General features: G+C 48.3%; 1 protein-coding gene across 1 annotated transcript in view; it reads right to left on the bottom strand.

The window, feature by feature from the left end:
- Positions 1-12,993, bottom strand: part of MAP2 (microtubule associated protein 2) — a 215,228-nt gene extending 202,235 nt beyond the window's left edge. Inside the window, exons 1-2 of the mRNA XM_060257049.1 lie at positions 12,667-12,993; positions 12,238-12,301 (exon numbers count right to left, since the gene is read on the bottom strand). The gene's annotated coding sequence lies outside the window, so the exon portion shown is untranslated. The remainder of the gene's footprint in view (positions 1-12,237; positions 12,302-12,666) is intronic.
- Positions 12,994-22,135: the final 9,142 nt, after the last annotated feature.

A 22,135-nucleotide genomic window follows, 5' to 3' on the forward strand; every position in this document is an offset into this window, starting at 1 on the left:
CAAAAAGCCCGCTGGTTCTGGGTCTCTCACCCAGGTGCCAGCTTCCCTGCCACAGAACACACAACCTACTCTATAAAAACAAGAAAGTGACCCAGCCCACACACACCCTCACCAACCCCCACACCAACCAGAGGCAATTTAAAAAACCAAAACAAAACCAGCAGAATCACAAAAGGCCAAGTGTTAAAAAAAAGTGGCCTTTTCACCAACAAGAAAAGGGGGACAAAAGTGGCCTTTTAAACAATGGAAATTAGGCCAAACAGCACCCGCCCCAAGAACCCAAAGAAAAGAGTAATAGCAGCAGCACAGCAGCAACAAATCAAACACTGAATACTTTTAAAACAGTAAAAAATTAACTTTTAACAATACAGGAACTTTGCCACCCCCTCCCCCCCAAAAAACCCTTCACCCTAACCCCAAGAAATTAAAGCCACCCAAATCAGGAGAAGTAAAAGGACACTGCACTTTTAAAAGTCCTCTCACTAAATTAAGATATGGGCAGATTGGCAAACCCCCCCACCCCAGGCCCCCTCCCCAAGCAGAAACCCCAAATAAGCTACCCCACCACCACCCAAATCTGGATAAGTAAAGGGACTCTAAGTCTTTAAAAAAAGTCCTTTTACCAACAATAAATAAAAACAAGAACCCAAAAAGTGTTTTACCTTGTCTTCTAGGGAAGTCTGAGTGAGAGAGCTGCAGCAGCTTAAGCAATCTCTTACACACAGCATGGAGGAGTCAGCCAGGAAGTGAAGACTCCTTAGAAAGCCCTTCAAAGCATGCATTTCCAATGTATTTTACAAATGCATGCTTTGGATTGGCTGTTGGGGCTCCTCTTCCCCCTTCCCCCTCCCCCCTCCCTGATCCCAGGGATGTTAAGGCAGAGGCGGGAAGGTGCCAAAGGAGCTCCTTTGAAGCTCCAGAAGCTAATTGCCGCCTTTTGTTTTGAATTGACAGCTGTTTGCTTATGAATAGCTATTCGTAACTACACAACGAGCCTATTCGGCTGCCGTGTAATGGGCGCTTATGGAAGTCGGCTGCAGGCTATTCCGTATGCGGCCGAATCAACACTGGTTCGGCTGTAAATATGGCTCGGCCGAGCCGAATGCACATCCCTACTGTTGGGCTGGCTGAATCCTTAGCCAGCCCAAGCAGGCTTTGCTCACCTGGGGCTTTCTTTTCTTGCGTTGGGTTGCTTTTGGCTGCCGGTGGGGGGCAACATATGCTAATGATTATAAGCCGCTTTGAGTGTCTGATTCAGAGAGAAGGGCGGGGTATAAATTGGGCAGTCTTCTTCTTATGTGATTTTGGGTAGTGGTTGGCTTGCTGGCCTTTTGACTGGGGGGGAGGCCAAGGAGAGCCCCTGTCGAGCGAGGCCTGCTTGGGCTCTCCTTTCTTGCATCGGGTTGCTTTTGGCTGGGGAGGGGCGGCATGTGCTAATGAGTTATGCTAATGAGCTCCGCCACCAATTTTTCTACAAAATGACCCCTGGCCTAATATGCAAAGGAGTTCCTGCTACAAAAAAAAGCCCTGGAGGCCGGCAATGGCCTTGAAAATCCTATGGAGTCGCCATAAATCTGATGCAAATTGATGACACTTTTCACCACCATGAACGTTCCCCCTGTCCTGGATGGCTCATGCTAGCCCAATTGCATTAGAACTCAGAAGCTAAGAAGGTCAGCCCTGGTTAGGACTTCGATGGGAGACCACCAAGGAAGTCCAGGGTTGCTATGCAGGCAATGGGAAACCACCTTGGGAGATCTGTTGCCTTGAAAAGAGAGAAGACTGCAGATTTATACCCCACCTTCTCTCTGAATCAGAGACTCAGAGCGGCTTACAATCTCCTATGTCTTCTCCCCCCACAACAGACACCCTGTGAGGAAGGTGGGGCTGAGAGGGCTCTCCCAGAAGCTTCCCTTTCAAGGACAACTCCTGCGAGAGCTATGGCTAACCCAAGGCCATTCCAGCAGCTGTAAGTGAAGAAGTGGGGAATCAAACCCAGTTCTCCCAGGTAAGAGTTCACACACTTAACCACTACACCAAACTGGCTCTCAGATGACTAAGCCAGCATGCATAGAATTCTTCAGTCACACAAGTTCGTCTAGTACATTTTTGAAAAGAAGAAACTTATGCACATGGAGAAAAGAAAGAAAGAAAGAAAGAAAGAAAGAAAGAAAGAAAGAAAGAAAGAAAGAAAGAAAGAAAGAAAGAAAGAAAGAAAGAAAGAAAGAAAGAAAGAAAGAAAGAAAGAAAGAAAGAAAGAAAGAAAGAAAGAAAGAAAGAAAGAAAGAAAGAGCCAGTTTGGTGGAGAGCCAGTTTGGTGTAGTGGTTAAGTGTGCGGACTCTTATCTGGGAGAACTGGGTTTGATTCCTACTCCTCCACTTGCAGCTACTGGAATGGCCTTAGGTCAGCCATGGCTCTGGCAGAGGTTGTCCTTGAAAGGGCAGCTGCTGGGAGAACCCTCTCAGCCCCACCTACCTCACAGGGGACAGGAGATTGTAAACCGCTGTGAGTCTCTAATTCAGATAGAAGGGCAGGGTATAAATCTGCAGCCATCTTCTTCTTCCTATGGCATCACCGCAAATGGATGGCACTTTTCACCACTGCAAACTTTTGCCCTGGCCTGAATAGGCCAGACTAGCCTGATCTCCTCAGACTTCAGGGGAGGGATGGTGGCTCAGTGGTAGAGCATCCGGTTGGTAAGCAGAAGGTCCCAGGTTCAATCCCTGGCAACTCCAAAAAAGGGTCCAGGCAAAATGGTGTGAAAAGCCTCAGCTTGAGACCCTGGAGAGCCGCTGCCAGTCTGAGTAGACAAGACTGACTTTGATGGTCCAAGGGTCCGATTCAGTATAAGGCAGCTTCATATGTTCATATGTTCTCAGAAGCTAAGCAGGGTCAGCCACAGTTCGTACTCGGATGGGAGACCACCAAGGAAGGCCAGAGTTCCTACGCAGAGGCAGGCAACGACAAACCACCTCTGTGAGTCTCTTGCCTCAAAAACCTTACAGCGTCACTGGGGCTCTTTTTTCTAGCAGGAGCTCCTCTGCGTATTAGGCCATGCCCCCCCTGACGTAGCCAATCCTCCTGGAGCTTACCGCAGGCCCTGCACTAAGAGCCCTGTAAACTCTTAGAGGATTGGCTACATCAGGGAGGGGGTGGCCTAATATGCAGAGGAGCTCCTGCTAGAAAAAGAGCCCCGGGCGTCACCATAATTCAGCCGCGACTTGACCACTCACTGTCTACGGAGGATGACAGATGCACTTTCTTGGTGCCTAGGAGATCAATCAGTTTCACTCAAGCCTTTCCTCCCTAGAACCAGCAGTGTCCGTGAAACGAGTGAGAATCATGCAGCTCGCTCTGCTCAGATATCCAACAGTTGCCGGGGGGGGGGGGGCGGGGGGGAGAAGAGGTTCTGCAAGATATGACCTCATCGACACTCTGTCTTTTCCGAAAAGCCTATGAGAGACTTGTCCACCTCTCGTCTGCCAGGGCTGCAGCAAAAACTCAGATGATGTCATCAAGACCAGCCAGCCCTTGAGGTCGGGGGGGGGGGAACCCAGAAGCCTCTTAATCAATCTGTACACAAACCGCTGCTTCAGCGCATTGCTGAGTTATAAAGGGGAAGATAAATCTCGACCTCCAGTCTTGAACAAATGGATGAGGACTTCATGTGGATTCCTAATCTGTGCCTTTCTGAATTAACGCTTCCTAGTATCAAAACACAGCACCAGGCCTCAGATTTAGCAGGAGCTCACAGAAGCACAGCTCCTGAACCTTTCTAAGGGTTCCCCCTCTTTCTTCCCACCTACCTTGTCCACTGAATAGTAGGTGCAGCTGCATAACAATCCCTGGATTAGGAGAGCGGGCAGCCAGCCAGCCACCAGGGGCTTTTGCCACGCCCCCAGCAGCCCTCATTCACCCCTGGAGAAGCCCCCAACATCCTTTCTCCACTTCTTATGTGATTCTGGGCAGTGGGTGGCCTGCTGGCCTTTTGATCAGAGGGTGGGGTGGTGGCCAAGGAGAGCCCCAGGTGAGCGAGACCTTCTTGGGCTGGCTGGATCTCTAGCCAGCCCAAGCCGGCCTCGCTTGCCCAGGGCTCTCCTTTCTTGCATCAGGTTGCTTTTGGCTGGTGGGGGGGCAGCATATGGTAATGAGTTATCCTAATGAGCTCCGCCCCCTATTTTTCTACAAAACGACCCCTGGTTTAAGTTTGTTCACAGCAGAAGCCAGCAAAAACAATGCAGATAAAACCAATGCCGGTTACAGTAACCCATCTAAATCGTGCTGAGAGAACAGAGGTGAAATTGCTACCATCAATTATGAAACATACATACAGCTTATAAGGGGATTAAACATTTTAAAAAAACTACCAACTAAGAGAGAGAGAGAAAGAAAATGCCTAGCTATTACCCTTCAGAGCTACGAGTGACTTTCTAGTTCTGGTGGCAAGCCAGCCACATTGAGCTGATTTGAGTAGAACCCTAGGGTTCCTATCATTCAGAAGATCCTTCAGTTGTTGCATTTTTGGATTAAGAGCGGTAGGCAAGATTGCAGGAAAAGGAAGGATTTCACGGTGAATGTAGTACACCTTGCAGTCATACAGGACGTGCACTAACGATTCTATCTCGGCATTAGAAACATCTCCCCTTTCAGATAACCTTGTCCACTCTTTTCAGCTTTATTGCACCCATGTTATTGGGACACCAAGCCTCCTGCATTCTGCAGGGGATGTCAAACATGCGGCTCAGGGGCTGAATCAGGCCCCCAGAGGGCTCCAATCAGCCCCCCTAGCAACTGGCTGTCATCTGCTTCCTTCTCCCTCTCTCTTGCTTCCTTCTGCATCTCATCTTGCTTTGCAAGACTTGCTCAACTGCACAGGAGCTACAGAGCAAAGACTCTATTTTCTCCATTGGCTGAGGCTTCTCCCTTGGGGAGGAAGGGGGGAAGGCAGAGCTTACTTTGCCAGGCTCTCTGAATCACACAGCAGAGCTACTGAGCCAAGCCTCTCTTCCTTATATTGGCTGAGGCTTCTCCCCTTCCTGGTTCCCTGGGGAAGGAAGGAAAGAGCCAGAGCTTCCTTTGCCCAGTTCCCTGGATCCCACGGGAGAAATACAAAGAAAGCACCTTTAAGACCAACGAGTGCTGATGTTTTAAGCATGTTTTAAGGGTTTTTTTTTTAAATTAAATATGTTTGTCAGTATCCTTTATAAAGTTTATATCTCTGCTACCTAATTTTAAATAGGTACATACAGGGCCTAGTCCAACATGGCCCAGCCCAACATGGCCCAATTTATTGGAGACAGAATTCAATTCCTTCATTGGTGGCCTGGTTAAGCAAATGCTGGGAGTATTTTGTTTTGGACAAAATTGCACATAATTTAGAATGGAGGACCACTTCACATCGAAGGTCAAGTATTTTAGCTAAGTGGTCCCCTTTCTGGATTATTTTTCTTGTGGGAATTTTGGTTCCACTCCCAATAATATACTGGCCCGGCATTAATTTGTTTTTACTTTGATTATGCGCTGTTTGCACTTGTGGTTCATACGGATGTTTATTGGTGACTAGCTGACTTTGTTAGATCATAATTTTGAGTATTATTTTGACTATGAACCTGAATGTTCATCTGTTTGTTGAAATAAGCCTTTTATTTTTATTTTTAAAAAGGTGTCCTTTATGTCAGATCCGGCCCTCATAACAAATCAGTTCGACACCCCTGTTACGAAACGCAAGCCCTGAACCTCGAGTTGGTAATTAATAACAAATCACAACTTGTCACAGAGAAAACAAAGTTCAACTAACATCTTCCTGGTAGTGGTGATCAGAGAACCCACCTGTACACTAAATGGCCTCACCGTGGGGGGAACTTCCACCCACATCCTCTTTCCTCAGGCAAAACTCAAGCCTTGCTTTCTTCAAGAAAGGAGGAGACTGGAAGATCCTCTATCACCTGGACCCCTGCTCACACCTCCCTTCTGGCCCCTACCCGCTTACCTACCTGTGCTCTTTTCCCCTGTCTGCTCATGGCCCCTCCCACAATCACCCATATGCAGGGCTCTTTTTCTAGCAGGAGCTCCTCTGCATATTAGGCCACGCCCCCCCCGATGTAGCCAATCCTCCTGGAGCTTACAGTAGGCTCAGTAATCAGAGCCCTATAAGCTCCAGGAGGATTGGCTATATCGGGGGGCGCGGCTGAGTATGCAGAGGAGCTCCTGCTAGAAAAAGAGCCCTGTCCCTATGTCCTTTCCTCAATGGCAATGGGAGGTCTGTACACCTAAGAAGACCACCACTGAGAATCACCATCCGCACACTCTAGCAGTATCGGGCAGCCCAGATAGCTAAGAGCCCTGGAGAAGGAGAGAACAAATGCTGAGGGAGCTGGTAAACAAGTGAGTAAGAGAAGGGCACACAGGCAGGTTGGCAGGAGGTGGGGAGGCTGGTGGCAGTGGGGCCCGGACAGAAGCTGTGGGTCCTGGAAGATGCCTCACCTCAAGGTATGTGATGCTGGCCCCGCTCTTTGTTAGTCTGGGTATGGGAGGAGCCGGTGGCACAGTGGTCAACAGCTCTTGCCTTTAGAACTTCTTTGCCACCCCTAGGCCCTGTTCTCTGATATTTGGGCTTTCTTCACCCAGATTTGCGCTGAATAAGCTCAACGGGATTGCCGCTAGCTTACCCCACAAGATGTCCCAGCAAGCCCCCTGAACATAAGAACATAAAAGAACATAAGAGAAACTATGTTGGATCAGGCCAATGGCCCATCCAGTCCTACATTCTGTGTCACGCAGAGGCCAAAAAAACCCAGGTGCCATCAGGAGGACCACTAGTGGGCCCAGAACTCCAGAAGTCCTTCTGCTGTTGCTCCCTAAACACCAAGAATACAGAGCATAGCTGCCCCAGACATAAGAACATAAGTGAAGCCATGTTGGATCAGGCCAATGGTCCATCCAGTCCAACACTCTGTGTTACATAATAACATTAGAGAAGCCATGTTGGATCAGGCCAATGGCCCATCCAGTCCAACACAGTGGTCAGAAAAAAACAGGTGCCATCAAGAGGTCTGCCAGTGGGGCCAGGACACTAGAAGCTCTCCCATTGTTGCCCTCCAAGCAAGACTTGAGTTCTGCCTGAAGATGCCACACACATGCAGTCCATGGGACAGCACTGAGTTCTAGAATGGACTCTCTCTGTGTATACAGCCAGAGTTTCCTGGCAACCGTTTCCCCATGATCATGGCTGCCCATTTCTAAGTTGTTACCTTCACAGTAGCTACTTGTGAAGACACGTGACAGGCAGTGCCAGGAAGAGCGGTCTGAATGTGCAAACTAACGTGCCTCTATGCAAAGGCAGCTATTGGCGTTAACCCCATGGATATTTCTTTCTGTGTTATACCCAGCAGTCCAAATTAGCTACTGTGTATTTTCTGTAAATTGCAAAGCACCCTTTTTGGGGAGGTGGGGGTGGGGCGGTAGGGTGGAATCTGAAACATGTTGCACATCCCAAATCTTTTCCAAATAAAACCGTCAGGCCCCACGTGTAGATTTGCAGCAATGAAAATACCTTTCAGGCTAAGCGTTCTCAAGCTTTGTCTCAGTGAATGGTGGGGGGGGGGGGGCTCAAAGCCTAAAGCGGGGTGGCCAGACTTGCTTAATGTAAGAGCCACACAGAATAAAGGTCAGATGTTTGAGAGCTGCAACAAAGGAAGGAAGGAGAGATGGAAAGAAAGCAACTTTAACTGCTATAATTTAGTACACCTTCCGGTGATGTCAGGGGTGTGTGGTGTGCAGGGTGGGGGCAGGAGATCCCCGGTCTGGAGGCCTTCCTCCTACTTCAGAGTCATCAGAAAGCAGCGTGACGGGAGGAAAATGTCTTCTAGGTACTCCATTATTCCCTATGGAGACCTATTCCCATAGCGTATAATGGAGAATTGATCGGGGGGGGGGGGCTGTAGAAACATCACATTTTCAGCATAGCATCTAGTGCCTCTCCCTGAAACACCCTCCAAGTTTCAAAAAGATTGGACCAGGGGGTCCAATTCTATGAGCCCCCTTCATGTTGCAAAACATTTCTTTTCCAGCTGGCTTTCGAGATAGAACCTGATTAATCCGACGTGTGGACATCTAGCCATCTCGTGGATATTATGATTACAGTATTTTAGCACCTATTCTATGTATTTTATGTATTTTATCTATTTTAAATAATCACTATGTAATTGATATATTTAAAATTGCTTATATTGTTTTAGATGAATCATGGGATCCCCATGTCTGTTAGCCGCCCTGAGCCCGCCTTGGCGGGGGAGGGCGGGATATAAAAATAAAGTTTATTTATTTATTTATATTATTTATTTCCAAGGGAGGGAAGGCATTTAAAAGGTGTGTGGTCCCTTTCAATGTGATGGCCAGAACTCCCTTTGGAGTTCAATGATCACAGCCTTGCTCCTGGCTCCACCCCCAATGTCTACTGGCTCCATCCCCAAATTCCCCAGATATTTCTCTAATTGGACTTGGGAACCCTAAATTGGTATATGCAAATAAGTTGTACCCATGAGCTCCGGCACCTCTTTTTCTACTAAATGAACCTTACCTAGAATAGTGGGGAGGGGGGGCAGAACAATGTTGTAAGGAGTGTGTCCTCTAAGCTGAGTTAATGTGAGCTAGCTCACAGATTTTGGGCCTCCAGCTCACCCCTTTTTGTCTTGGCTCAGGAAAAATGGCCCCAGAGCAAACTCATTGATGTAGGCGCTCACCACATTAACTCCAGCAGCTCACAAGGTAGAATTTTTGCTCACAAGACTGGCTTATAGGAAACATTGGTTGTAAGCAGCTTTGGATCCTCATGAGAGAGAGGAGGGAGGGACGGTGGCTCAGTGGTAGAGCATCTGCTTGGGAAGCAGAAGGCCCCAGGTTCAATCCCCGGCATCTCCAAAAAAGGGTCCAGGCAGATAGGTGTGGAAAACCTCCGCTTGAGATCCTGGAAAGCCACTACCAGTCTGAGTAGACAATACTGACTTTAGGGAGGCATGGTGGCTTACTGGTAGAGCATCTGCTTGGTAAGCAGAAGGTCCCAGGTTCAATCCCCAGCATCTCCAAAAAAGGGTCCAGGCAAATAGGTGTGAAAAACCTCCGCTTAAGACCCTGGAGAGCTGCTGCCAGTCTGAGAAGACAATACTGACTTTGATGGACCAAGGGTCTGATTCAGTATAAAGCAGCTTCATATGTTCATAAAACCCAGGTATAAATCTCTCTCTCTCTCTCTCTCTCTCTCTCTCTCTCTCTCTCTCTCTATATATATATATATATATATATATATATATATATATATATATATATATATATATTAAAAAATAAAGTTCTGAAATTGCATAACTCCAAGTGTACTTCCTTACAAGGAAGAAAAAAAAGGCATTTTCTGGAAAGGAGTCAGGGAGCGCTGAATCTTTTTCTCACCCCCTGCTTCCTAAGTGCGTTCCCCCTGCATGAGGTCTGCAACGTTCCCACTGAAGGCTGAACTACAAGACAGTACTGTGCAAAGAACGTTTATGGCCAGTTCTCAGCTTTTTGTACTTCACAAGAAACACACAGGGCCAGCCCTGCCACCAGGCAATCGACTAGGGCAGGGGTGGCCAACGATAGCTCTCCAGATGTTTTTTGCCTACAACTCCCATCAGCCCCAGCCATTGGCCTAGGACATTGGCCTCCTGGGGGCACCAAATGGGGTGCCCGCAATGTGATTCGGCAATGTTATCAGTGCCGGGGGTGGGGCGCCAGACAGTCTAGAGTAGGCCCTGGAACAGGCTTTCTCCTCGGGAGGTGGTGGGCTCTCCTTCCTTGGAGGCTTTTAAGCAGAGGCTAGATGGCCACCTGACAGCAATGAAGATCCTGTGAATTTAGGGGGAGGGGTTTGTGAGTTTAGAGTGGTTCCTCAGTAGAACAGGCTTCCTTGGGAGGTGGTGGGCTCTCCTTCTTTGGGGGCTTTTAAGCAGAGGCTAGATGGCCATCTCACAGCGATGCTGATTCTTCGAACTTGGGGAAGATCATGGAAAGGAGATCCGAAAGGATTGCATTGGTTCTCATGGCCCGTTCTTACACACCCGGGGGCAGGCAGCAATTTTTCTCCAGGCCAGTTTGGCCAGGGATCCTGGAGGTTTTTTGCCATCATCTGGGCATGGAGCAGGGGTCACTGGGTGTGTGTGTGGGGGAAGTATTTGTGGGTTTCCTGCATTGTGCAGGAAAACTGGAGGTCCCTTCCAACTCTGTGATTCTGTGAGTCTCCTTACAAGTCAATTGCCTGATGTCTTGCCTCATGAAGAGCACAAATCAAAGGCAGTGTGCTTTAGGGATCCATGGTAACTCCCTTACACCTTACAGGGTTACCAACCCCCAGGGAGCACCTGGACATATCCTGTCATTATACTTGATCTCCAGATGACTAAGATAATTTCCCCTGGAGAAAATGGCCAACTTAGAGGCTGGGCTCTACAGCATTGTACCTTGCTGAGGTCCATATTGGGCTGGGAGGGAGGAACCTCCCCCAACGTCGCGACGACATCACCCGGAAGTGACATCATCACACTGGTGACATTGTGTGGTGCCACTCTAGCTGTTTCCAGGATAACTCTATGGTTTTCCCAGACGCTCTAGCCATTTGGGAGGGAAAACTCTTTTGTACAACAGGTACCACAGAGCGTCCGGGAAAACCGGAGGCAGGGAGGGACTTGGCAACCATGCTGTGACTAGACAGCAGACAGACAATACTGGAACAAATGAAGCAATGATGTTTTCTTTTTTGGGGGGGGGAAGCGCGTTACCAGGGGATCACAGCACAAATTCAGAAAAGGACCAAGAAAAACAAACAAAGGAAACCAAATCTGCTCCGCGAGCCAGGTTGAAACAGGACAATGGCTGAAACCGAGGGACACCTCCCTTCCAGACACACCCACTTCCGACACCACAAAGCCCAAATCCTGCATTTGCCACAGAGCACACATTTGACAGAGAGCACCAGCCGACCCTGGTGGCCGAACTAGTGTCCCACTGGGCTCCGTGGCTATGTAGACTCATGCTGTCCACATTCCTACTGTGCATGAGAACAAATATACGCACCCTTGGAGGTGTATTCGATACTAAAGATAGGTTTTTTCTTTAACATGGTGCATGTGGAGGCTCTGAGGGGGAAATGGCTGGTTTTGGCCTTTGAAAGTTAAGCATTCCTCTGGTTGGGGGTGCGGGGTGCGAGCCCAGTGGAGATGAAGCCCTTTTCAACACCGGAGCTAAAGTAAACACTTTGCAGGCTCTTTGTTGCCCAGCACTGCGTGCTACGCACATACAAAAAGATTTCTTTTTGCTTGTTGAATTATTATTCCGTGCCTTCCCTGCTCTCTCTTGCAGACAGCAGCAAAGTCTAATGAGGGTATTCTGAGAAGAACGAGTGGGGGGGGGGCAGGATAATGTGTGTGTATCCCTCTGCGTCTTGGCAACCCGAATTTCTGCAGCTTTTGTAGCAACGTGTAGGCGTCGCCGTTTGGAAACTGAATGACTTGATAGAGCGGGGCGGGTCAACAAAAGAGAGACCTGGGCTTTTGACCGTTTCCTCACCTACCTGGTCGGTAGACCTAGGTGGGCAGCTGTGTCGGTCTCAAGGAGTAAAACAGGTTTTGCCATTGGATTCAATAACTGTTCGGCGATGCACGGAAAATCAATGCCAAGGATGCCTGTATCTCCTACGATCAGAGCAAGGGGGGTGGGGGGTGAAGCTCACAGAAAGCTCCTTTCCCCCTCCCGGGGAATAATCACTGCCTGCGTTTTGGCATGGGCCTCAGCTAGGAAAACCATCCCGAACGTTTAACCCCTGACAGATGCCTTTAATGTAGCTCATGCTTACAAAAAACAGTCTCTGCCTCAGAGCTTTGCCAATGTAAGAATGGAGGGTGATTTTAAACACCGTTTCGTTCCATCTTAGCTCTGACAGGTACTCCAGATAAGGCAGGGTTTTCTGTTGCAGCCGTTCCTGGGGCTGGAACGCCTGAGCTCTGCTGAGAGAGTCCCCCATGCAGCAAGTAGTTTTTAAGAACAAAGCCGTCGCAGTCAACTTCCACAATGGCACACCACTGCTGCCGACACTGTACAGCAAAACAGCACAGAAACCAGAGGTAAAAACAGCACCGGACTACGAGAAACCTGTTCCCCTTTCTACGTGCCAGCAGGTTTTTGTTTTTTTTTTTTAAAAAATATGCCTTACTTACCTTTTGTCCGAAAACTAGTCAAATCCAAGGCGTGTGTCACATTAGAAAGGACGGGCTGAAGAATCTGCAATAGGAGTCCCCCCCACAGAGAAAAAGAATCAAATTAGTTCCCTGGATACAGCAAGGTCTTTCCTTCCACTTCCCACGGGTCAAACGAACCCCGATTTAGTCACAAAAACGTCCCACGAACCCTGCAAACGCGTGGCAAAAATCTAAAAAAGAACCAGACACACGGCAATCCCATGCAATCCAACCACATGTGCAGCCAGTGCCACACACACGTACACACCCCATTTGAATGCAACTGTTGGCTCAATTCTGCCCTTAATCTACAGCAGAACAGAGGGTCAGGCAGCGCAAATGAATTTTAAAAAGGGACACTCACAGAAAGGCCAAGGTTTTAAAACAAAAAAAAGGGGAGGATATTACCGGCTCCTGCGCTGCAGCACCACAAAGGCAGATCCTGAAACAACTGCGGCAGAACCATGCTCCCAGAGCCTTCCCAATCCGCCAGCTCGCCTGCCTATCTCCAGACAGACAGGGTCTGCCAGCCGCCGGCTTGTAGTTCCCGCATGTGTGTCATGGGGGGGAAGAGGAAAACTGCAAATTAGATAAAGTCCCCGCAGTGGTGAAAAGGGAAAGAGGCCGAGTGGGAGACACAGAGGGAGCTCGTTGGCCGCAGAATTTTCCAGAAGGACAGCGAGGCAGCCAGCTCCGCCATCACTCACTGACAAGCGCAACGCTGCCGCTCGTCTCCGCCGGAGCAGTCTGTCAAAAGGGTGCCTGGGATCGAACGCCTGACTGGCATCTCAATGGCAGCCTACCCGCCCCCCCCCCCCAAAAAAAAACACTTGGATTCGCGAACCAGGCCTCGAATCCCAGCAAAAGCCACCTACCGGTTTGGTTTTGGGACATGGACAAAAGGCACGTACAGGAAACACAAAACATAACTGCTATATGTATACTTTTGCTTATGAATTTTGCAAAAACAGACAGCAAAAAACCCCCAACAATTTTCAATTTCCACAGAGCTCATTGTTGTCTAGTCATACAGCATCCGATGAACTAGTTACAATAATAAATAGACGCTTTTTGTGTTGCCGCTTCATCGGTACAGTTCTTGTTGAGCTGCATGTAGTGAAGGAGTAAGCCAGTATCTTTAAAAAAACAAAAAAACCCCACACATGTGCAAAGGCTTCCATCTCATTGCTGGCCAAAACACTGTCTGTGAAGGAACCACCTTAAAAATACAGATAACAATGCTCTGGTAAAGTTGGTTATGACACTAATATGGTGCATTTTAAGGACCCTGGGATGAATTCAAACCTTTATCCCCGAGTTGACAAAAGGCACATACAGACAACACGGTATACTTAATAAAGCGTTATGAACCCAAATCCGAAAGGTGTTTTACGTACGTCACTAGGCGCTGTTGAAAAACGTCTCTAAGGATTGCCCAATATACGACAGGACAGTATACACCAGGGGTGGTCAAACTGTGGCTCTTTCACGCATATTGTGTGGCTCTCGAAGCCCCCACCGCCCCGCCAGCCAGCTTGGAGAAGGAATTTCTCTCTTTCAGTCACTTCTTCAAGATGGTGCTTCAGAGAACGCATTTAAAGTTAAACTTGCTTTCTTTCCATCTCTCCTTTCCTCCGCCCGCCCCCCATCCAGGGCTTTTTTTGAGCAGGAACACACAGGAACACAGATCCGGTTGGCTTGGTGTAAGAGGGTGTGGCCTAATATGCAAATGCATCTCTGCTGGGCTTTCCTTACAAAATAGCCCTGCATGCATCAATGGTGATGTGAGGGGTGTGGCCTAATATGAAAATGAGTTTCTGCTGGGCTTTTTCTACAAAAAAGTCCTATGCCTGCCTGTCTTCCTTCCTACCTACCTACCTACCTACCTATGGTTATCAAACATCTGATGTTCGTGTCTTGCAGCTGCCAAGCATCTGATGCTTATTCTATGTGGCTCTTACATGAAGCAAGTTTGGCCACTCCTGGTATACACTTTTCTCTTGCTCCCCCCCCCCTTATACTCTCTCCCCCTTCGTTATCTCCTCACAAAGGGGCTACTTACAAGTTAATAAATGCCAAGCAATGCTGCTTGCAAGTGGATATATGCCATGCAAGAACATTTTTCCAGGCATTATTTCTGCCACAGGTAGAAGTTTTAATTTAAAAATTAAAGTTTTAATACCAGCCTTTCTCTGCAAATATATTAAGATTAACAGAGGCTAGATGGCCATCTAACAGCAATGAGGATCCTGTGAATTTAGGGGGAAGTGTTTGTGAGTTTCCTGCATTGTGCAGGGGGTTGGACTGGATGACCCTGGAGGTCCCTTCCAACTCTATGCTTCTGTGATTCTAACACCTCTACTGAGGATGGGAGGCATAGGAAGAAGTGCTTTACCGCCAAATGGATAAAAATCCCATACTTCAGCAGTTTGCAAATGGCCCTTACTGAGCCATTTGGGATTACACTACATATATAAAGTTATTTTGGCATTTTGCAGAAGGGAAGGCAGAGGGCAAGAGGTGGCATGCAATGACAAGGTGAATTGATCACTACTCCCTTTCTTCTAGGGTTGCCAATCTCCAGGTGGGGGCAGGGGATCCCCTGGTTTGGAGGCCCTTCCCACACTTCAGGGTCATCAAAAAGTGGGGGGAGGGAAATGCCTGCTGGGCACTCCATTATTCCCTATGGCGATCGATTCCCATAGGGTGTAATGGAGAATTGATCCATGGGTACCTGGGGGCTCTGGATGGCCTGTTTTTTTTTAATGTAGAGGCACCAAATTTTCAGCATAGCATCCAGCGCCTCTCCTCAAAATACCCTTCAAGTTTCAAAAAGATTGGGCCCGGGGGTTCAATTCTATGAGCCGCCAAAAGAAGGTGCCCCCATTCTTCATTTTTCCAAATGGAGGGAAGATATTTAAAAGGAGCATGGTCTCTTTGAATGTGCACTGTATTGAAAGTGCATTATTTAGTGTATATAATCGCAGTTAAAGTGTCTGTGTGGGGAGAGGAAGGGAACAAAATTGTAAGCCACTCAGAGTCCTGAGTGAAGGGTGGTGTATAAATCCAATCTCTTCCTCTTCAGCCCTTCGCTTAGAGGGGAGAGGTCTATGGGAAGGATTCCATCTAGGAGGAAGGAGCTCTTGCATCAGGGCTCCTGCTGGCCCCCACTGCCATGTGCAGGGCTATAGGTTTTGAACAAACACTCCAAGGCGACCAGAAGCTTTTCAAACACTGTAACTTTTAATTGAATAGCCTGCCTTAGAATAAGATCAGCTAGGGCATGTACAAGGCATGAGACAGAGGAACTGCATGTTTACACTTTTCTTTTGGATCCCTTGTTCAATCTAGTCCATCCTCCTATCTCACACAGTGACCAACCAGTTCCTCTGGAGGGCCAACAACAGAGCAAAGAGGCTGAGGCCTTCCTAAGACCATTAGAAGAGCCCTGCTGGATCAGACCAGTGGTCCATCTAGTTCAGCATCCCGTCTCACACAGCGGTAAAGCAGTTCCTCTAGACAGCCAGCAACAGGGCATGGAGGCCAAGGCCTTCCTAAGAACATTAGAAGAGCCCTGCTGGATCAGACCAGTGGTCCATCTAGTCCAGCGTCCTGTTTCACACAGTGGCCAAGCAGTTCCTCTGGACAGCCGACAACAGGGCTTGGAGGCCGAGGCCTTCCCCTGATGTCGCCTTCTGGCTCTGGGAGTCTTCGTTTCTCTGTAACTGCCAGGATTATGATCCACAAAGACCTTGTTCTCCCTGGGACTTTGCATGAGGAAATTGGTGGAGGTGGGTGGGGAGACCCCCAACCAATAATTTTTATTCGCACCCTGGGATTGTGGGATAAAGATGTTCAGAAAAGGCGACTTGAAACTATTTACAAGTGTAACACACAGAATTTGGGGGGCTCATTCAATGACAACATTTCGGTTGACAATTAGTGGAATGTGAATGTTTTTAATATGACAGCACTTGAATCACAGCTATTATAAAATAAAATAATAGTGTAGCTTCTATCTTTAGTTTATAGACTTGGTGACTGTTAAAAAGACTTATGGTTGACAGGCTACCCACCCACTGATGCTATAACTTCAGGTTTCTCAACATGGTGGTTTCAGGTAAATATCTGTGTTGAACCGCAGAAAAAAAGCAAGATTCAAGTCTGGTAGTACCTTAAAGACCTACAAGGCAAGCCCGATCTCATCAGATCTCAGAAGCTAAGCAGGGTCAACTCTGGCAAGTACTTGAATGGGAGACCTCCTTGGAATACTAGCAGTCGGGAGGGCAGAGGCAGGCTGTATTCAGCCACCTCTCTGAATATCCTCCAGGCCCCCAGTAGGGGTCAGTCACCGGAGTCACCATGACTTCCAGGTTCTCTGGCAAGTACTTGGATGGGAGACCTCCTTGGAATATCAGAGCTGGGGGTAGGGGCAGGCTTTAATCGGCCACCTCTCTGAATTTCCTCCAAGCCCCCAGTAGAGGTCAGTCATTAGAGGTCGCCCTGACTTCCAGGTGCACACCCACATAACCCACATGCATTAATTGTTTAAAAAGAAATATTTCTGGATACAAGCTTTTGAGACAGTGCTGGGAGACTCAGATTCACATCTGCCATTCAACTACTCTTACCAGGGCTCTTTTTGTAGGAAAAGCCCAGCAGGAACTCATCTGCATATCAGGCCACACCCCCTGACACCAAGCCAGCCGGAACTGTGTTCCTGTGCATTCCTACTCAAAAAGAGTCCTGACTCTTACTATATTTCCTCCCTCTAAATATCAGGCCGGTGCCTTTCTGCTCTTAATTTAGATGAGCCTCAAATTTGTATTTCTCTCTCAAAGAATAAATGAACCCAAAAAGACTTTTCCCCAAAGAAGGAAAAGCAAGATTACACTTGAACTGCCCAGTTTCACTGTTTAAATTTAATAAATGGATTTAAATTAAATTAAATAAATTAAATTAAGTAAATTTAAATTAAATAAATGGACATTTATCTGAAGTTACTGGCAAAAATTATCCATTTTTTTTTTTTAAAAAACGACATTCCAGAAAGCCTAGTCAGAAATTAAACCAACAATCCCAATTTTAAGGGTACTTTTTCATGTAAAGTTAAATTAGGCCACCTCTGACTGCCCATGAAGCTACAATAAGAGGATAGTACTGTCATATCCATCCACAGAACATAACTGATCATGCATCCATTTCTAATCCTAGACAAGGAACCATACCGCTAGTATTAGCATCAGGGCTTTTTTTTTTTGTAGCAGAAACTCCTTTGCATACATCAGGCCACACCCCCCTGATGTAGCCAATCCTCCTGGAGCTTACAGTAGACCCTGGAATACGAGCCCTGTAAGCTCTTGGAGGATTGGCTGCATCAGGAGTATGTGGCCCAATAAGCAAAGGAGCTCCTGCCACAAAAAAGGCACTGATTAGCATGTTCCTTCTTCGTAGGTCAGCATAGACGGCTTGTGATGATGCTGAATATGGCTACCAACAATGGTTAGGGAAATTCCTGGGGATTTGGGGGTGGAGGCTGGGGAGGGTGGGGTTTGGTGGGGAAGGGACTTGATCAAGGCATAGTGCTATAGAGCAGGGGTGGCAAAACTTGTGGCTCGGGAGCCACATGTGGCTCTTTCACACATATTGTGCGGCTCTCAAAGCCCCTACTGGGATGCTGGACTTGATGGACCACTGGTCTGATCCAGCAGGGCTCTTCTTATGTTCTTAGGAAGGCCTCGGCCTCTCTGCCCTATTGTTGGCCCTCCAGAAGAACTGGTTGGCCACTGTGTGAGACAGGAGGCTGGATTAGATGGACCACTGGTCTGATCCAGCAGGGCTCTTCTTATGTTCTTAGGAAGGCCTTGGCCTCTCTGCCCTGTTGGCCCTTCAGAGGAACTGACTGGCCACTGTGTGAGACAGAATGCTGGACTAGATGGACCACTGATCTGATCCAGCAGGGCTCTTGTTATGTTTTCAGGAAGGCCTTGCCCTCTCTGCCCTTTTGGCCCATCAGAGGAACTGGTTGGCCACTGTGTGAGACAGGATGCTGGACTAGATGGACCACTGGTCTGATCCAGCAGGGCTCTTCTTATGTTCTTAGGAAGGCCTTGGCCTCTATGCCCTGTTGTTGGCCCTCCAAAGGAAATGTCTGGCCACTGTGTGAGATAGGATGCTGATCTAGATGGACCACTGGTCTGATTCAGCAAGGCTCTTCTTATGTTCTTAGAAAGGCCTTGGCCTCTCTGCCCTGTTGTTGGCCCCCCAGAGGAAATGGTTGGTCACTGTGTGAGACAGGATGCTGGACTAGATGGACCCTCCCTGGTCTGATCCAGCAGGACTCTTCTTATGTTCTTAGGAAGACCTTGGCCTCTCTGCCCTGCTGTTGGCCCTCCAGAGGAACTGGCTGGCCCCCGTGTGAGACACGATGCTGGTCCAGATGGACTACTGGTCTCATCCAGCAGGGCTCCTCTTAATGCTAGCTGTACATTCTGATTTCCTCTGGGAATATCCCTGGTCCCTGCTTTCTCTGGGAGGCCAGGAAACCACAGCACATGTGTATTCCTGCATTGTATGGGGGTGGGGAGAGACTGGGCTGAGAGGAAGGGGGAAGCAGAACCCGTTGCGATTCACCATCTCTATGGTTACTAGGAGAGAAAAAGATCACACATTCTGAAGCAGCAGAGATGGGGGAGAGACCACGAGGAGGGGTTGCAATAAGGGGAATCAGCCCAACAACAACAACAACAAAATAGAGCTTAAGAAATTACTGTGGAAGATTTCAGGGACATCAAAGCCCTGTTTTTCTTCCCGTGTTTCTTCGCAAGTCTCTTATGTGCCCGCCTCGTTTTGGCAGGGAGGCTCATCCGAGCCCTTCCCGACAGGGTTGCCGCTTTCCTTTGGACTCGGCCGAACCGTCCAGATTGTGTTGACGTTTCAGCCCATTTCATCATTTTGCTTCAACCGATGCATTCTGTCCGTCCCCCTTGCCGACGAGGGACATCTGCCTGGTTGCTCGCTCTTGAGAGCCGAGGCCATGAACACTGCCTGCTTTATTGGTGCCGCCAAGTCACAACCAAATTACAGTGTTCCCCTTGGGGGTTTCAAGGCAATAGACCGGGGGGGGGGGGGGGCGGTGGTGGCTAAACTTGCTTAACGTAAGAGCTACACAGAATAAACGTCAGATGTTTGAGAACTGCAAGACATGAATGGCAGGTGTTTCAGAGCTGCAAGATGGATGGATGGAAGGAAGGAAGGAAGGAAGGAAGGAAGGAAGGAAGGAAGGAAGGAAGGAAGGAAGGGAGGGAGGAAGGGAGGAAGGGAGGAAGGGAGGGAGGGAGGGAGGGAGGAAGGAGGGAGGGAGGGAGGGAGGGAGGGAGGAAGGAAGGAAGGAAGGAAGGGAGGGAGGGAGGGAGGGAGGGAGGGAGGGAGGAAGGAAGGAAGGAAGGAAGGAAGGAAGGAAGGAAGGAAGGAAGGAAGGAAGGAAGGGAGGGAGGGAGGGAGGGAGGGAGGGAGGAAGGAAGGAAGGAAGGAAGGAAGGAAGGAAGGAAGGAAGGAAGGAAGGGAGGGAGGGAGGGAGGGAGGGAGGAAGGAAGAGAGGAAGGGAGGTCTGCTGGGTGACCTTGGGCTAGTCACAGTACTCTCAGGACTCTCTCAGCCCCACCTGCCTCACAAGGTGCTTTTGTGGGGGGAGGAAAATCACCTTTCCTTCCTCTCCCTGCAACAGACACCCTGTGAGGAAGGTGGGGCTGAGAGAACTGGGACTGTTCCAAGGTTACCCAGCAGGCTTCATGTGTCTCAAAATGGCTGACAATCGCCTTCCCTTCCTCTTCCCACAACAGGCACCTTGTAAGGCAGGTGGGGCTGAGAGAGTCCTGAGAGAATTGGGACTGGTCCAAGGACACCCAACAGGCCTCACGTGGAGGAGGCATGGGGAATCAAACCCAGTTCTCTGAATTAATGTCCACCACTCTTCACCACTATGCCATGCTGGCTTCCAAAAGGGACAGCCTTATGAGAAGGGCATTTGTGGCTGTTCTGACAAGTGAGAAGGAAGGAAGTGAAGGTGGTGGTCTTGAGGGGTTTACTTCCACCCCCCCCCCCTCCTTGAGGTAGGCCCACAGCTAGCAAGTGAGAAAGATAATATTCCTAGCGCAGAAGCCAAAAGATAAAATGCAGTGTGCGGAGAAGTCATGGTTCAGGCAGAACAGCCAAAGCACACACTTTTTTAAAGACAGAAAACAATGGAAGCATTCTCTGAACTTGGACTGGACAGCCAAATGAAAGAATACAAATCAGTCGTGACAGAGGTAAATGCAATTCCACCTAGACACCTAGCATTACTTGGGGACAGCTGATATATATATATGTAGAGAGAGAGAGAGAGAGACTTTTGGGAGTGCGTGTTGTTGGAACTCTGTCTGGAGCAGTGATGCTCTGTACTCTGTGTTGGGGGGGGGGGCAGTGGGAGAGTTTCTAGTGTCCTGGCCCCACTGATGGAGCTCCTGTTGGCACCTGTTTTTTTTGGCCACTCTGTGACACAGAGTGTCGAACTGGATGGGCCACTGGCCTGATCCAACATGGTTTCTCTTATGTTTTTAAGTCTGGGGCAGTGATGCTCTATATTCTTGGTGTTTGGGGGCAACAGTGGGAGAGATTCTAATGCCCTGGCCCCAATGATGGACCTCCTGATGGCACCTGGGTTTGTTTGGCCACTGTGTGACATAGAGTGTTGGGCTGGATGGGCCACTGGCTTGATCCAACATGGCTTTTCTTATCTTCTTGTGTGTTTGTGTGTGTGTGATGGTATTCTCCAAGGGTTTTTTGTGTGTGTGTGTGTTTGTGTGTGTGTTCCAGAGGAGGAACTTGGCACAACCTGATGCAGGAGCACTGGCTAAGGCCTTTCCAGGCTGAGACATTTCTGGAGATTTAGGGGGCAAAGGCTGGGGAGGGCAGGGTTTGAGGAGGTGGAAGACCTGAGTGGGGTATATTTCCATAAAACGCACCCTCCAAAGGGGCCATTTCCCCCAGGGGAGCTGATCTCTGAAATCTGGAGATTGCAGCTGCTGAGAAATCTCCACCTGGAGAGGGACAATCCAAGTGTTGGCACTTTTTTGTCATCTTTACAAAAATAAATAAATTAATTAAGAGCTTGATATTATATACCAGGGGTGGTCAAAATGAGGCTCTGTAGTCACAGGTGGCTCTTTCAAATGTATTGTGCGGCTCTCGAAGCCCCCAACTCCCTGTCAGCCAGCTTGGAGAAGGCATTTGTCTCTTTAAATCATTTCGCCAAGCCAGCCCACAGCTTGGAGAATGTGTTTAAAGTGAAAGATGCTCTCTTTCCACCTCTCCCTCCCCCATCTATTTGCCTTCCTTTCTTCCTGTCTTGTGGCTCTCAAACATCTGACATTTATAACTTGAGGCTCTCAAACGTCTGGCGTTTATTCTGTGTCCCTCTTACATTAAGCAAGTTTGGCCACCTCTGTTATATACTGTAAAGCAAAAGTCTGAAGTCCATTTTGTCGCTCTTATCTTACAAGTCCAGAAAGGATGCAATTAAATTAATAAAGATGTAGAATTAAGCTATTTATACAGGCCTCATTTTGGCAATAAGGATATCTTTCCACTGGGAACAAGCAGACAAAAATGTTCCCATACATCAGGTCACTGTCACATCGTTCCTTACACTGTCTTCTGAGTTCCTTGCATTGTTCTTACATTTGTTTTCTGGCAAATGAGTTTATCTCCATCTTATTATTCTGCATCTTATTTTTATCTGCATCTTATTCCGCATCTTTCTAACTGGAAACTGGAATGCAAATAGTAGGAATATATACAGGGCTTTTTTGTAGGGGGAAAAAAAAAATCCAGCAGG

This window comes from Heteronotia binoei, chromosome 16 (genome assembly GCF_032191835.1).
Source record: "Heteronotia binoei isolate CCM8104 ecotype False Entrance Well chromosome 16, APGP_CSIRO_Hbin_v1, whole genome shotgun sequence".
In the NCBI taxonomy this organism is placed as follows: domain Eukaryota; kingdom Metazoa; phylum Chordata; class Lepidosauria; order Squamata; family Gekkonidae; genus Heteronotia; species Heteronotia binoei.